Below are 14,706 nucleotides of genomic sequence, written 5' to 3'. Positions count from 1 at the left end.
ACGAGGCTTGTATTCACTGGAGTTTAGAAGGATGAGAGGGGATCTTATAGAAACATATAAAATTATAAAATAATAGATGCAGGGAAAATGTTCCCAATATTGGGCGAGTCCAGAACCAGGGGCCACAGTCTTAGAATAAAGGGGAGGCCATTTGAAACTGAGGTGAGAAAAAACTTTTTCACCCAGAGAGTTGTGAATTTGTGGAATTCTCTGCCACAGAGGGCAGTGGAAGCCAAATCACTGGATGGATTTAAGAGAGAGTTAGATAGAGCTCTCGGGGCTAGTGCAATCAAGGGATATGGGGAGAAGGCAGGCACGGGTTATTGATTGGGGATGATCAGCCATGATCACAATGAATGGCGGTGCTGGCTCGAAGGGCCGAATGGCCTCCTCCTGCACCTATTTTCTATGTTTCTATGTAAGGCCTGCCGAGTAATAGGTGGGTACAGGTGAGGGGTCTTTTGCATGGCAGATAATTGGACAAAGGCCAGAGATTAGGTCATAAGGTCATAAGGGATAGGAATAGAATTAGGCCATTTGACCCATCAAAAGTACTCCGCCATTCAATCATGGCTGATCTATCTCTCCCTCCTAACCCCATTCTCCTGCCTTCTCCCCATAACCTCTGCCACCTGCACTAATCAAGAATCTATCTATCTCTGTCTTGAAAACATCCACTGAATTGGCCTCCACGGCCTTCTGCGGCAAAGAATTCCACAGATTCATCAACCGCTGACCAAATAAAATTCTCCTCATCTCCTTCCTAAAAGAACGTCCGTCCTTTAGTTCTGAGGCTATGACCTCTGGTCCTCGACTCTCCCACAAATAATGGGAGGCCAATAGTGAAAAGACAAAGAATGTGAGGTAAGGAGATAAGGCTAGAAGAGGCGTAAAATGTGAAGCTAGAGGAAGGAGGATGCGTGGGGAAAGATAAAGAGAGAAATGGGTGCTTCAGCCAAAGAAGGCACATCAGTGGATGGAACCAGAGGAAGGTGACAAGGAACCAATTAACCACCATTCACGCACAAAGAGCCCTTTTTCTCTCAGTTTTTTCTGAAGGTATGCAATGCCTCTCACCATTGTTCTTTCAAGTAATTGGAGGATCTCCTTGGTTATTTCTTCAGACTGGAACATTTAACTTTGGTCAGCTTTTACTTGGCAGCCGTGAAGAACAGGATGCCTCCATCCCGTATGTCTGGGTTGAATTCAAACCTGAGTCTTTCTGCAAAAAAAAAAAAAAGAAAGAAATGTATTCTTAATCCAGTTCCCGAGAGAAGGAGATATCTTTGATACAGCTCATTGTTCCACCAGTGAATCGTACAGCCCCACACCCTGTGCAGAACGGATTGATTAATAACAGGCTCTCTTTTTCACGAGTGTTAAAAGCAGCTTAGCATGCAACATCCAAAGTTGAGCACGAACCTCACACCAACATCTCCAAAATGAATATTCGAGTACGCACTGCACATGTTAATACAAAATGACTCGGTGGACCGTATTCCGAATTCATCTCGCTTGCAGAGTTGATTCGGAAAGCCATAACATAATAAATGTACGAGCAAGAACCATGTACGTCCCTTTGCTCGCGTTACAAGTGCTGCAGGTCTGGCTGTGAAAATTTCTTTAATTTTAGAAATCGCATGAATCTCTATGGGGCAGGCAGGGAACTTAGCTGCAGGCATGTTGGGGAATAGTAACAAGTATCTGCTAGTTGCTACTGCTTCGCTGCTAGATATAGATAAGGACTAAATTCTCCACAGTTCACGGGCTCTGTAGGCAATGCTGGATGTGATACCTTATTTATTGTAGTAGAAACCTAGAAACCTAGAAGGTAGGCGCAGGAGTAGCTCATTCGGCCCTTCGAGCCAGCGCCGCCATTCAATATGACCATGGCTGATCATCCAGATTCGGTATCCTGTTCCTGATGAAATTTAGAAATGGTTGCTCTCTCAGATGGATGGAGAAGGTTTCACAGCGCAATACTGAAGAAGCATAATTACACCTGATCTGCCCAATATTTATTCCACAAGTCAATATTTGTGCCTCGTTACGCTGAGCACAGCCAAGTTCCCACAATTAACATCGTTTTCAGGTTTCTATGTCACAACATTAATTGCAACGATGAAATATTTCATCGCACAGTGGCGCGGCGGTAGAGTTGCTGCCTTACAGCGCCAGAGACCCGGGTTCGATCCTGACCATGAGTACTGTCTGTACGGAGTTTGCACGTTCTCCCCTTGACCGCGTGGGTTTTCTCCGAGATCTACGGTTTCCTCCCACACTCCGAAGACGTACAGGTTTGTAGATTAATTGGCGGCATGATTGTAGAATTGTCCCTAGTGTGTGTAGGATAGTGTTAATGTGCGGGAATCGCAGGTTGGTGCGCACTCGATGGGCCGAAGGGCCTGTTTCCATGCTGTATCTCTAAACTAAACTAATGGATGTGATAGGTGCTAGACAATTCAAATCTAGTTTTATTTGCTGTAACTCCCAGGGTTATGGGGAGAAGGCAGGAGATTGGGATTGAGAGGGAATGACAGAGCAGCCATGATTTAATGGCGGAGCAGATGTGATGGGCTGAATGGCCTGATTCTGCACCTAGAATTTATGAACAGTCTTGTCAATGGGCATCACCTGTATCAGTGATGCCACCGAGAGAGTAAAGTTGAATTGGGAAATGTTGAAGGTGTAGACCTTTTGGAGGTATATCAAATTACTAGACCAAGTGGACCTGTTGGGCCTAAACCTCTCCTGCATTGGTGCAGCACCCTCTCCTCTCCCCCCCTCCCCTCCCTCCTCCCTCCCTCCACCCCCTCCCCTCCCCTCCTCCCCTCCCCCTCCTCTCCTCCCCTCCCACTCCATCCCCCTCAATCTCCTTATCCTCCCCCGCTCCCTCCCTCCCCTCCATCCAGCCCCCCCCCCTCCCCCCTTCCTCTCTCCCTAGGTGATAGATTTAAACTTTAAAATGGGAATAACTTTAAAAACATAACACCGATTTCAATAAAACGACCATTTTTACCATTAAAGTGACGACGGTGAGTAAGGTGGTCCTAAAATTGTCGCGCTATCGTGTACCGTTTTGGCTGAAGTTCAGTCACAAACAAGATAACAAACGAGAGTTTTAGTATATAGATGAAAGGCATAGATAGGGCAGACAGTCAGAACCTTTTTCCCAGCATGGAAATGTCAAAGACTTGAGGGCATTGTTTGAAGCTGAGAGGGGCAAAGTTTAAAGGAGACTAGACCAAGTGGACCCGCTGGGCCCCAAACCTCTTTTGCATTGGTGCTGCACCTTCTCCCCCCCCCCCTGCCCCCTCCTCCCCTTCTCTCTCCCTCCCCCTCCCCTTCCCCCTCCCCTTCCTCTCCCCCCCACTCCATCCCCCTCAACCCCCCTTATCCTCCATCCCCCTCCCTCCCAGATAGATTTAAACTTTAAAATGTGAATCTTTAAAAACATAACACCAATTTCAATGAAACTTCTTCCATTCGCACCAAAGGGACGACGGTGAGTAAGGTGGGCCTAAAATTGTCGTGCTATTGTGTACCGTTTTGGCTGTAGTTCAGGAACAAACAAACAAACAAACGAAAGTTTTAGTATATAGGTGTGCGGGGCAGGTTTTTTACACAGAGAGTGGTGGGTGCCTGATACATGTTGCTGGGGATGGTGGTGGAGGAAGATATGTTAGTGATGTTTAAAAGGCATTTGGATGGGCGCAAGAATATGCAGGCAATGGAGGGATATGGATCACATGCAGGCAGAGGAGATGAGTTCATTTTGGCATCATGTTTGGCACAGATATTATGGGCTGAACGGCATGTTCTTGTGCTGTACCTTTCTATGTTCTGTAGCACAACCTGCTTTTGGAAACTAGTTATCTGTTCTATAATGTGAGGTTATCCACTTTGGCGGCAAGAACAGGAAAGCAGAGTATTACCTGAATGGTGGCCAATTAGGAAAAGGGGAGATGCAACGTGACCTGGGTGTCATGGTGCACCAGTCATTGAAAGCAAGCGTGCAGGTGCAGCAGGCAGTGAAGAAAGCGAATGGTATGTTAGCATTCATAGCAAGAGGATTTGAGTATAGGAGCAGGGAGGTTCTGCTGCAGTTGTACAGGGCCTTGGTGAGACCGCACCTGGAGTATTGTGTACAGTTTTGGTCTCCTAATCTGAGGAAAGACATTCTAGCCTTAGAGGGAGTACAGAGAAGGTCCACCAGATTGATCCCTGGGATGGCAGGACTTTCATATGAAGAAAGACTGGATAGACTAGGCTTATACTCGCTGGAATTTAGAAGACTGAGGGGGGATCTTATAGAAACATATAAAATTCTTAAGGGGTTGGAGAGGCTAGATGCGAGAAGATTGTTCCTGATGTTGGGGAAGTCCAGAACCAGGGGTCACAGCTTAAGGATAAGGGGGAAGTCTTTTAGGACCGAGATGAGAAAACATTTCTTCACACAGAGTGGTGAGTCTGTGGAATTCTCTGCCACAGAAGGTAGTTGAGGCCAGTTCATTGGCTATATTTAAGAGGGAGTTAGATGTGGCCCTTTTTGCTAAAGGGATCAGTGGGTATGGAGAGAAGGCAGGTACAGGCTACTGAGCTGGATGATCAGCCATGATCATAGTGAATGGCGGTGCAGGCTCGAAAGGCCGAATGGCCTACTCCTGCACCTATTTTCTATGTTTCTATGTTTGTATAATGTTGTTACAAATTCAAGCCAGTAATTCCTTTTAGACAGCACCAGTGCTCAAGTGGTTGATCAACTTATTGCCTCTCTCCCATTCGAAGGACACACTTGGGCCCCTTAACGAGATGACATTTTTTTGGCACAAGGAAGATCTCAAAATGCATTGTTTTTCAACCAAGTCACCATTGGGAATTAAGTTTTTATTAACTTTTGAATGCAACGTCACTGGCCATCAAGCCTCCATGAAGTGTATTGAAACTAAATGCAAAGTTCTGTCAACAGCCTCGTTATCCCCACAGCCCAAAGGACCCACTTATTGTTTAAGACCCTTGCTCCTGACATCAGCTATTCTGAAGGCATTGTTTTAACATTTGGAATTAAGGCTGTTCAAACTTTTCTGAAAACTTCTCCTGGATCGAGGGAAAACGTCAATGCTCCAGAAATCCGGATTGGATCCTGGCCGCGGGTGCTGTCTGTGGGGGTTTGCACGTTCTCCTTGTTGACCACATGGATCCCCTGTGGGTGCTCCAGTTTCCTCCCACATCCTCAAAATGTGTGGGTTGCTAGATTAATTGTCCACTGTAAGTTTCTGGGGGTGAGCGTTAGAATCTGCAGGGAGTGAATATGAATGTGGAGAGAACTAATATGGGGGTGACTGTAGGCTTAGTGGAAAGATAGGGGCTTGATTTAATTTAGGTTAGTTCAGTTTAGAGATGCAGCATGGAAACAGGTCCTTCGGCCCACCGAGTCCACCCCGAACAGCCATCACCCATATCCTAGTTCTATCCTACACACTGGGGACAATTTGCCGAAGCCAATTAACCTACAAACTTGCACGTCTTTGGAATGTGCGGGGAAACCGGAACACCCAATCACAGGGTGAACATACAAACTCCGTACAGCCAACACCCGTAGTCAGGGTCGAACCCGGGTCTCTGGCGCTGTGAGGCAGCAGCTCTACAGCAAAGGCCACCGTGCCAATAATGGTCAACATTGAATCAATGGGCCAAAAGGCATTCCCATGTTATTCCTCTCTCTTACATCTCTGAGACTTCCATTCAAAAGAAAACCTGAAGAGATTTCACCCAGAAACTAGACCATAAAATCACTTTATGATTTCTTAAATTTGCTTTCTATCCAGTTTGTGGGTTTGGTTTATGTGGATTGCGCCTTCCTTTGTTACAATCCAGAGTTACAATTGTGATTCCAGTTCTATCTTTTCCTTTCCCCTCACAGAGTCAACCTTAATAAAAAAACGTCGCGTCAGGGGACAAAGTCCAAGCTACAAGACACTTCGAGACGTAAGGCAGCCTAGCCCAATGGGGTAAAATGGTGCTTATGGTCCATTGAGCCCTCGATGTGTTTTCCAGCTTTGCAAATAAAGACTTTGTAGCTTTTTTTCGGTCGAACATCTGCAGAAAGTGTTGTGCGTGAAGTTCGACTGCAAAATCAAAGTTGACGAATGTACGTAATCGCCGAGCATTTTATCCTTCGTTATTTATACAGGGAATTGTAACCCTGCCTCGGTCCAAAAAGGGATGGATTTTCCTGTTGTTTATGGTGGCGGAATAACTCCTGTGTCACACGAACATGTCCGAGCCACAAAGGGCGAGGAAGGGAGCAGTGGGTAGTGCTGCTGTCTCAATCAGCTTTTACAAAAGGTTTTTTATTTAATCAATTCCTTATCCCAAGGAGTGAAATCAGTGTCTTCTCCGCATTTTTGAGCGGCCCTGGCTCCTCCTTGAATAATTTATCAATCCATACCTCTCGATCCCTTCAGTCCTGCTTTTTTTACCGCCTTTCTTTCCTTAGTCCTCCAACTGAAATCGAACTAATTGGCAATTACTTGCTCATTCGGCAAGTTTATTAAAGTCGCCTTGTGTATATTGAGGGGGGGGGGGGGGGGGGGGGGGAAGGAGTGGGGGGGTGGTTGGGGAGGAGGAAGCTCGGAGCTAAACTGAGGACCATTGTGGTTGGCTTGGTTCATCTGCCTACCAGTTAGTGATTTTTTTAAACCAATGAAGGCATTGAGAGACCTCTTTATGAAAAGCACATTTCCATTTTATGATTCCTAAAGTGGTAATAAAATTACTTTTAGGACTGTGCGCTCTCAGGTCTGTGCTTCTGTTACTAACTGGGGTAATTTGCATTTAGGTGCTGCTGTCTATATTCGGCTGGAAACCCATCTGGCTCTGCACTGATTACAAGTCATCAGGTTGGGCTGCAGATGCTCAAAGTCTAAGATGCAGAATCATTCCTTTTTAAAATTTTACTCCTCTGACCTTTAAAGTAAAAATAAAAACTCTGGGGGGGAGAAAAAAAAATCACAGGCGGCGCGGTGGCGCAGCTGGTAGAGTTGCTGCCTCACAGCGCCAGTGACCCGGGCTCGGTCCTGATTACGGGCCGCTGTCAGTGTGGAGTTTGTACGTTCTCCCTGTGACCGCGTGGGTTTCCTCCGGGTGCTCCAGTCTCCACTCACATCCCAAAGGCGTGCGGGTTTGTAGGTTAATTGGCTTCTGTAAATTGCCCCTGGTGTGTAGGAGTGGTAGTGCATCAATGGTCGGAGTGGACTTGGTGGACAGAAGGGCCCATTTCCACACTGCATCTCTAAACTCTAAACAGAATTAAAACACAGTTCTAATTATATTGTAGTTCTGATTATATTACAGCACATATTGTCTGTGCTGAGCATGATGCCAATTTAAATTGATCTCCTCTCCACGCGCATGATCCATTTCTCTTATCTCCCGGCATATTCATGTGCCCATCTAAAAGCCACTTAAACACCAAGTCAAATCTGCTTTCACCACCACCCCTGGTAGTGCGTTCCACGCATCCACTGTGCTGAGAACTTCCCCCAATACATCTCCTTTAAACTTTCTCCCTCTGACCTAACAGGTATGCTCTCTAGTCTTTGATCGTTCTCTGCTTGGAAAAAGGTTTTGGCTGTCTATCCTATCTATGCCTCTCATAAGGTTATACAATTTCTATCAGGTCTCCTTGAATTCTTGAGTAAGAACTTAGAGTGGACAACAAGAAAAAATAAACAGGACGACTCCTTGGAATTTGATTTTTATTTTTTGGTTATGTCCAAGTAGTTTTCACCTATGTAACCGCGTTAAAACAATCAACATCAATCAGTCTGAAGAAGGGTCTCGACCCGAAACATCGCCCATTCCTTCTCTCTTGAGATGCTGCCTGACCCGCTGAGTTACTCCAGCATTTTGTGAATAAATACCTTCGATTTGTACCAGCATCTGCAGTTATTTTCTTATAAAACAAACAACATGGTCAATTAATCTTCAAATTGAACAAATAAATAAAAACAAGTGGGGAAACTGTAACACTTGCACACATAAATCCCCATTTAGTTTGGATTTCACACTCTGTGCAACACCACGATTATTTATGACTGAGTTGCAGCAAACTGAAAAAAAAAGGAATGTGGCTCGGGAGGGAAGAGGCGAACAGCCCCCTTTCCAAATCCAAGTTTTGCTTGGGCTGGTTCCAGCCAACTTTAACCCTCTTCTTCCTGACCCTCATCCAGATTTGGAAGGAGTCAGCCATTTTGTCCGAGCAGGAGCAATCCACATAATGAATTGGAGAAACGCTCAGTATTTCAAAACCTTTGACCAGGCAAGATGAGGTAGAAACCATTCGGCTCGAATTGGGGGCCAAAGAAAACAACAAAAAAAAGATTTTGTTTCGAACTGGATACTCGTTCCAATCTGCTTGGTGGGAGCACAACTCGAAGCTACAGTGCAGAACAGTAAGACAAGTAAATCTCTGCAGTCTAGAAACAATTCCCAGCCAACATAAATACTAACAGTTTGGGAGAAATTTTTAAGGAAGAAAAATAATCAGTGTGCCATTTAGAGTACAGTAACGCTAAATAACTAGTTTATTTTGTGCAGTTTAAAGCCTCATCATTATATATTTTTCTTACTAAATTAAGGTAAACATATTTAGCGGTTAGTGGTCCAAATTTAGTGGACTGGTTAGCACGTGACAAAAGCTTTTCACTGTACCATTTAGAACGGAGATGAGGAAGAACTTTTTCAGTCAGAGGGTGGTGAAGGTGTGGAATTCTCTGCCTCAGAAGGCAGTGGAGGCCAGTTCGTTGGATGCTTTCAAGAGAGAGCTGGATAGAGCTCTTAAGGATAGCGGAGTGAGGGGGTATGGGGAGAAGGCAGGAACGGGGTACTGATTGAGAGTGATCAGCCATGATCGCATTGAATGGCGGTGCTGGCTCGAAGGGCTGAATGGCCTACTCCTGCACCTATTGTCTATTATTGTCTACCTCGGTACATGTGACAATAAACGAAACTAAAATTAAACCCTTTGCTATTTTGAGGTTGGTGTTCATCTGCCTGGCTAGGTTTTGGTCACCGCAAGTGATTCGAACAAGTGGCTAGTTGTTGTGTGCGTTTGCAAGTCATTTTATTTCTGTTCATTAAACCGTCGACCTTCAAAACAGTTCAATTGAGCAATGACCTATTGGGGCACACTGATTGTCGATGGGACTGGGGTACAGAGTTTGGGAGGTCCAGCTCTCTTCCCAGCATCTCCATCGGGAATCTAAATACGCCCGGCGATGAGGCTTCCTCTTAAGTTGGAGACTTGTAGTAGGAATCTGCAGATGCTGGAACCTGGAGCAGACCTGGAATCTGGTGTCCTGATGCAGGGTCTGGACGTGTAGCAACATCATTCCTTTGCCTCCACAGATGGTGCCTGACCCACTGAGTTCATCGACCACGTCGTTCTTTTTATTTCTCTTGCTTCCTTTTTAGTTAACTGTGAAGGAAAATAACTAGAGGGCAAAAGCTGCAAAGTGGAAGGGCATGCCTGTCACAGGTTCCCACAACATGGAGACGGTTGGCATGTACGAATGGCCAACATGGTTGGCATGTACGAATTTACCAGTCTGAGTCTTGTCCTTCCTGCAGGCACCCGGTGTGTGAGAAGGAACTGCCGATGCTTGTTTACATCGAAGACAGACGTGCATTGCTGGAGTAACTCAGCGAGTCAGTCAGCATCTCTGGAGAAAAGGAATAGGTGATGTTTCGGGTTGAGACTGAGAGACAAACACTGAGAGTCTATCTGCTTCTTACCCAACGTGGATACAGTGAGTTAGCGATCCCAGATGAGCTTCTCCATAACTATTCCCGGTCGATAATCCCCTTTGTCGGTTCATTTACCAACTTTGTGGACCAAGTCCACCAATGGGCATCACTGAGGCGCAGCGGGTAGAATTGCTGCCTTGCAGCGCCGGAGACCCGGGTTCGATCCCGACTATGGGTGCTGTCTGTGCGGAGTTTGTACGTTCTCCCAGTGACCACCTGGGTTTTCTCTGGGTGCTCAAGTCCCCCCCCCCCCTCCCCCCACATTCGAACGATGTACTGGTTTGTAGAAATTGTAGGGGAAAAAACTGCAGATGCTGGTTTAAATCGAAGGTAGACACAAAATGCAGGAGTAACTCAGCGGGTCGGGCAGCATCTCGGGAGAGAAGGAATGGATGAAGTCTACCCTGGTTTGTAGGATAATTGGCGTCAGTAAATTGGCCCTCGTGCGTACGGGGGGATCGCAGGTCGGCGTGGACTTAGCGGGAGGAAGGGCCTGTTTCCACTCTGTATCTCAAAGCTAAACTGAACTAAACTAGACTACAAAGTCCAGTAGCTTTCAGAACTTGTCAGTAGTGCTGCCACTGACTGAGCCACTTTTGGTCACGGACATTGAACTCATCACAGAGCCAGTGTTTGTAACCTTGCTGCCTCCTAAGTAGTATCTAACGTGAAGGAGCATGGTTTTGTAGGCCAGGCGGGGACGCTGATATCAATCAAATGGTCCCTTCTGGATGCGCTGGCTCTCTCAACATCCCAGATATACTAGGTTAATTCCCGGAATGGCGGGACTTTCATATGTTGAAAGACTGGAGCGACTAGGCTTGTATACACTGGAATTTAGAAGGATGAGAGGAGATCTTATCGAAACGTATAAGATTATTAAGGGGTTGGACACGTTAGAGGCAGGAAACATGTTCCCAATGTTGGGGGAGTCCAGAACAAGGGGCCACAGTTTAAGAATAAGGGGTAGGCCATTTAGAACTGAGATGAGGAAAAACGTTTTCAGTCAGAGAGTTGTGAATCTGTGGAATTCTCTGCCTCAGAAGGCAGTGGAGGCCAATTCTCTGAATGCATTCAAGAGAGAGCTAGATAGAGCTCTTAAGGATAGTGGAGTCAGGGGGTATGGGGAGAAGGCAGGAACGGGGTACTGATTGAGAATGATCAGCCATGATCACGTTGAATGGCGGTGCTGGCTTGAAGGGCCGAATGGCCTCCTCCTGCACCTATTGTCTATTGTCTATATGTGGGTTGGTAGGTTAATTGGCCAATCCCTGGAAATCGCCACCTGGTGTGCAGGTGAGTGGTAGAATCTGGGGAGAGTTGTCCGCAACGTGGGAAGAATAAAAAAATACACGGTTTTGGAGGATTAGTGTGAAGGGATGGTTGATGGTGCGCACAGATTTAGAAGGCCGAAGGGCCTGTATCTATGCAGAATCTCTTGATGACTCTGTTTTTCTTGGCCAGGTTTGACTTTACTTTAGAGTTAAGAGATAGACAATAGACAATAGGTGCAGGAGGAGGCTATTCAGCCCTTCGAGCCAGCACCGCCATTCAATGTGATCATGGCTGATCATTCTCAATCAATACCCCGTTCCTGCCTTCTCCCCATACCCCCTGACTCCGCTATCCTTAAGAGCTCTATCTAGCTCTCTCGTGAATGCATTCAGAGAATTGGCCTCCACTGCCTTCTGAGGCAGAGAATTCCACAGATTCACAACTCTCTGACTGAAAAAGTTTTTCCTCATCTCAGTTCTAAATGGCCTACACCTTTATTCTTAAACTGTGGCCCCTTGTTCTGGACTCCCCCAACATTGGGAACATGTTTCCTGCCTCTAACGTGTCCAACCCCTTAATAATCTTATACGTTTCGATAAGATCCCCTCGTATCCTTCTAAATTCCAGTGTATACAAGCCCAGTCGCTCCAGTCTTTCAACATATGACAGTCCCGCCATACCGGGAATTAACCTAGTATTAGACGCAGCGTGGAAACAGGCCCTCTGGCCCCACCGAGTCCGCGCTGGCCAGCGATCACCCCGTACACTAACACTATCCTACACACACTAGAGACAATTTACAATTTACAGAAGCCAATTAACCTACAAACCTGTACGTCTTTGGAATGTGGGTGGAAAATGGAGAAAACCCACGCAGTCACAGGAAGAATGTACAGTGCAAAGTCCGTACAGACAGCACCCGTAGTCAGGATGGAACCCGGGTCTCTGGCGCCGTAAGGCAGCAACTCTACCGCTGCGCCACCATGCCACACCGGTTTGACCTAAGATTGAAATCACTGCCTCCCAGCTCAGTGAGCTGACGCCTCTGGTTATTCCGTCTCGTTGGGATATCCCGAGGGATACTAGAGAAGGTCCTGACTCCTGGTTCTTGACTAGCCTGTGGGTCAGAAGCAGGCAGTTCTGGCACATGGCCCAAACGTTCTTGACGAGCATCTTGTAAGTTTGATGCAGCATGACCTGCCCTTCTCATGTCTGAACACAGAGCCACCCACGTTGACCTTTGGTGATCAGTCACGTTTTATTACAGAGCGATCTTTTAAACAGTGCCTTGATGTAACTGAGATTTCATGTCGTTTCAGACGGCATTAAAGATTAAATAAGAGCATTATGCGTTTGGATTAGTTTATGGGCACCAGGTTTTCCTCCTCACATGGCCGTTCCCTGGGCAGCACGGTGGCGCAGCGGTAGAGTTGCTGCCTTACAGCGCCAGAGACCCAGGTTCGATCCTGACTACGGATGCTTGTCTGTATGGAGTTTGTACGTTCTCCCCGTGACCTGCGTGGGTTTTCTCCGGGTGCTCCGGTTTCTTCCCACATCCCATAAGACTTACAGGTTTGTAGGTTAATTGGCTTGGTAAAAATGTAAAAAATTGTCCTTGGCGTGTGTAGGAAAGTGCTCGTGTGCAGGGATTGCTGGTTGGCATGGATTCGGTGGGCCGAATGGCCTGTTTCCATGCTCTATCTCTAAACTAAACCAAGTGGGCTGAATGGCCTCTTCCTGCTCCTCATGCTTTCCCTTGTGGTGAACCAGGTGAAATTATTAAGGCAATCTGTTGGTTCCGTGGCTAATAAAACTAACTTTATATTCCATATTTTTTTAATTAACTGCATTTAAATTCCACAGCTAACATGGTGGGATTTGAACTCGAGTTCTCAGATTATTAATTCTCGCCTCCGAATCTGTGGCTCGGTAACGTAACTGTGGGTTAATATGCCCACTAATTGGGAACATGCAAAGACCAGGTTTATGGCTGATGGAAATGGGGGTCTGGGGAATAATATCCCAGCAGGGATCAGAGGGGCAGGAGGGGAAGAAAGGAGAGCATGCGGACAGAGGGGGAGAAGGAACTGGGTTGAACTCAGTGCGATCTGACTGCTGCTCACTCTCGCTCGCCTCTGTTGTTACAGGCAGATCCTCCGTGAAGAAGGTCCAGTGTAGCTTTGTTTCTAATTACCACCGCTGTCTGCCAGGGCCTCCCTCTCTAGCATGTCATACTGTCTGCAGGAAGGGCCAATGCAGTCCTACACTGCCACACGCACATGCACGCTCACACACATACACATACACATACACTCTCTCACTATCTTTCTCACACACACAAAACACATACACACACACACACACACTCTCAACATACGCACAGGCCCTGTCACAAATATACACTCACACTCACAACACACACACGCCCACTGTTCAACACACACTCACACATATACACAAATACACACACTGTCTCTCACACACAACATACACACACGCGCACACACACTCTCACAACACACACACTCTCTCATGCACATACACACTCTCTCTCTCACACACACTCAAATACTATCTCACACTCATTCACTCTCTCCCACACACACACACACACTCTCTCTCACACTCATTCACTCTTTCCCACACACACACACACTCTCTCACACTCATTCACTCTCTCCCACACACACTCACTCACACTCTCTCCCTCTCTCACACACACACACTATTTCTCTCTTCCTCTCTCTCTCCCTCTCACACACTCTCTCTCCCTCTCCCTCCCTCTCTCTCTCTCACACACACACACACACTATTTCTCTCTCTCCCTCTCTCACACACTCTCTCCCTCTCCCTCTTCTTCCTCCCCCCCTCTCTCTCTCTCTCTCTCTCTCTCCTCCCCCCTCTCTCTCTCTCTCTCTCTCTCTCTCTCTCTCTCTCTCTCCCTCTCTCTCTCACACACACACCTGCATGCGCTGGGTTCTGTTGACATCAACCTCATGGATCCAGCATTCCCGAGTGTCCTATTTATATCCTGTAATGCCCACTTGCTTCCCGTGTGTGTTTAGTTTGTTAAGGCACTCATATTTCCTCTCTTGTAGTGGCTCATATTTCTGTTCTCCCTGAATTCTCCCTATTCTTAGTTATTAAATCACTTTTTATGCAGTAATTGGAAATCTGACCAATATGTAGTCAAAGCCATACATCATTGTACATGTAGGATATAAAACTGCCTCTGAGAAGCCCGGTTTCCTCTTGCTTGCTAAAAACTTCCTTTGCCCCCAATTACGATCAACTTTACAAAGTGTGTCTGATTTTGAAAGATGCTGCCAGTTCTGGAGTGGCACCCCCTCTCTCCCAGGACAGGACAGAAACCTCACAACTTCTCAGCTGTGGTACCTTTTCCTCGTTTCAATCACCCTTATGTTTTTTCCTTCTTAGCAACGTTTGACCTGGCTGCTGGCTCTCTGGACTTTCCTATACCCCTCTCTCAAAATAGAAACATAGAAAAATAGGTGCAGGAGTAGGCCATTCGGCCCTTCGAGCCAGCACCGCCGTTCAATATGATCATGGCTGGCCATCTAAAATCAGTACCCCGTTCCTGCTTTTTCCCCATAACCCCTT

This window comes from Rhinoraja longicauda, chromosome 36 (assembly GCF_053455715.1).
Source record: "Rhinoraja longicauda isolate Sanriku21f chromosome 36, sRhiLon1.1, whole genome shotgun sequence".
NCBI classification, from domain to species: Eukaryota; Metazoa; Chordata; class Chondrichthyes; order Rajiformes; family Arhynchobatidae; genus Rhinoraja; species Rhinoraja longicauda.
The sequence above is the reverse complement of the archived record's forward strand: the minus strand, read 5'-3'. Positions refer to the sequence as shown.